Source organism: Arachis ipaensis, chromosome B9, assembly GCF_059453495.1.
Source record: "Arachis ipaensis isolate K30076 ecotype BB chromosome B9, ASM5945349v1, whole genome shotgun sequence".
In the NCBI taxonomy this organism is placed as follows: Eukaryota; Viridiplantae; Streptophyta; class Magnoliopsida; order Fabales; family Fabaceae; genus Arachis; species Arachis ipaensis.
This window is the reverse complement of record NC_142444.1, coordinates 77,236,417-77,239,362: the sequence shown is the minus strand read 5'-3', so window position 1 is coordinate 77,239,362 and position 2,946 is coordinate 77,236,417. Positions and strand designations below refer to the sequence as shown.

The following is a 2,946-nucleotide window of genomic DNA, read 5'->3' as shown; positions in this document are numbered from 1 at the left end:
AGTTAACATGAACTCTAACGTAGGGGGAGGGAGGACTCTCAACGTTATTGGAAAAGGTGAGTCCTAATAACGTGTATGAAGAATCAAGAGGCAACGTTAGTGGTCACGTTGATGCCACTAACGTTGAAGTTAACGTGGATCATCCCTGGGTGAGGAACGTTAGTGAAAAAGGTGATTGTCACTAGCGTTCTCGAACCCACACTCTCACTTAATGTTAACGCCACTAACGTCCTGAGCTAAAGACCCTGCCTACTTCACACTTTCCCTCTGCAAGTAAAGCTAAGCCCACCGCGAAAGATAACTACTTCAAACTCAAGATCCAAAGGCCCATATCCAAGACTTGAAGAATAAACTAGAAGATCAGAAGAGTAATATATATAGGGGTAGTTTTGAATTAGAAAGAAGCTTTCGGGGGGGAGGGGAAATTGAGAACTACTCTCTGTATAATTTACTTTCTCTGTACTTCTAGTTCTAGTTTTCATCATGTATTTTCCATCTTTGTTTTCCATTTCTAGAGCTATGAACAAATAAACCCCTTTCATTGTGTTAGGGAGCTCTATTGTAATTTGATGGATCAATACTAATTTTAATTACTCTTCTTCTATCTCTTCTCTTGATTTTACTAGAAAGCTTTCAATCTTCATCCAATTGGGTAGTTATCTTGGAAAAAAAGCTATTCATACTTGGACTCTTCTGAACCTTGGAAGAGGAATGAAGAGATCATGCTAGAAATACTTTCTCATGTTGGACCAAATTGGGTTTGGTTGGGTATGGTGACTATAATCCTACCAACACTTGATTTGGAAATGCATGTGGTATAATCAGTGACCATAATTCATCTCTTCTCATGAGCAATGGACCAAGGAATTGGCTATTGATCAAGATTTGAGAGATTAAATTACCAAGGAATTAGAATTCGATCACTTAAGATTGCCAAGGAGATCAATGAATGCATTGATTGAGGAAGAGATGAAAATGAACTTGATCCGGAGAATGCAACATCTCCTAAGCCCAATGAATCCCCATTTCTGATCTTACCCATTCTCTTTAATTTCTGTAATTTACGTTTATGAGCATCTTCCCCATTCCCATTTAAGATTCTGTAATTTACTTTTCTCCATTTACATTCAGCTCTTTATTTCCAGCAGTTTACATTTTCTGCTATTTACTTTCCCGCCATTTAATTTTTTGCAAATCTCAAATTAAATTCTGCTTCGCTCAACTAGAACATTCCTCTAATTAAAGTTGCTTGACCAATCAATCCCTGTGGGATTCGACCTCACTCTTTTTTGAGTTTTTACTTGACGACAATTCGGTATACTTGCCGAAGGAAAATTGTTGAGAGACAAGTTTCCGTGGTATCAAGTTTATGGCGCCGTTGCCTGGGATTGATTTTGTATCAACAATGACTAAATTGGAGGATAACTAGATTGAGCATTTTTCTTTTGTTTGATTTAAATTTCTGTTTGAGTTAATTAATTTCAGTTTTAGTTAATTTCCTCCCTTCCCCCTACTCCTTTTTCTTAGTTATTTACCATTCAGTTCACTAACCCACTAATGTTTGATATATTGCATTACTCACACTAACAGCAATTTTAACAAGAGTACTTTCTGCATCTATTTCCTTGCTTGTGCCTTGTTGGTTGTATGACAGGGAGAAGAAGCGGGGCTTCAACTTCCTTTGATTCTGAACCTGAGAGGACCTTCCTTAGATTAAGGAGGGAAGCAAGAGGAAAGAGAGTAGTTGGTGCTGAGGAAGAGGAGGAGTACTTTGAACCAGACATGGATGAAAACATGAAGAACCATCATGAAGAAGAGGCTCACAACCATGGCAGAGAAGGTCCAGCACATCAGGCTGGACAAGAGAGAAAAGTTCTGGGTTCTTACATCAACCCAAACCCAGGAAACTGTGGAAGCAGCATCCAAAGGCCAACCATACATGCCAACAACTTTGAACTAAAGCCACAACTCATCACCCTTATTCAGAACAATTATTCATTCGGAGGAGGTGTCCAAGAAGACCCCAATCAACATCTAACCACCTTCCTGAGGCTATGTGATACTGTGAAGTCTAATGGTGTTCATCCTGACACCTATAGACTACTTCTGTTCCCTTTCTCACTTAAGGGCAAGGCATCTAAATGGCTGGAATCCTTCCCAAAAGAGAGTTTAGCAACCTGGGAAGATGTGGTGAACAAATTCTTGGCAAGATTCTATCCTCCTCAATGGATCAACAGGCTGAGAGTTGAGGTACAAACATTCAGGCAGCAGGATGGTAAGACTCTATATGAAGCATGGGAGAGGTTTAAGGACTTGACAAGAAGGTGTCCACCAGATATGTTCAATGAATGGGTGCAACTACACATTTTCTATGAAGGCCTCTCTTATGAATCAAAGAAGGCAGTAGACCATTTATTCGGAGGATCTCTGAACAAGAAGAAGACCATTGAAGAAGCCATAGATGTCATTGAGACTGTAGCGGAGAATGACTACTTCTATGCTTCTGAAAGAGGCAACACTAGAGGAGTGATGGAGCTAAAAAATGTGGATACACTGCTGGCCCAGAACAAGCTTATTACCAAGCAGCTGGCTGACCTCACCAAGAAGATGGAGAGGAACCAAGTGGCAGCAATCACCACCTCATCAGCAACCCAAGAGGGAGTGAATGCTGAGGCAAAGGAGGAGCAAGAACAAGCCAACTACATTGGAAACTCACCCAGGCAGACCCATGATCCTTACTCCAAGACCTACAACCCTGGATGGAGGAATCACCCAAACTTTGGGTGGGGAAATCAACAAGATCAAAGCCAATATCAGAGACGTCACAACCCCAACAACCATGCAGCTCACCAACATTCCACACAGAGATCATATCAACACCACCCTAACAACACCTCTCCACATCCATACCAAAACCAAAATAACCCAACTCACCCATCCACTATC

General features: G+C 40.8%; 1 non-coding gene across 1 annotated transcript; it reads right to left on the bottom strand.

Moving 5' to 3' along the window:
* Positions 1–2,235: 2,235 nt before the first annotated feature.
* On the bottom strand, positions 2,236–2,342 carry LOC148545088 (small nucleolar RNA R71). Its single transcript, XR_015901406.1, has one exon. It is a non-coding gene; the product is annotated as a small nucleolar RNA R71 (small nucleolar RNA).
* Positions 2,343–2,946: the final 604 nt, after the last annotated feature.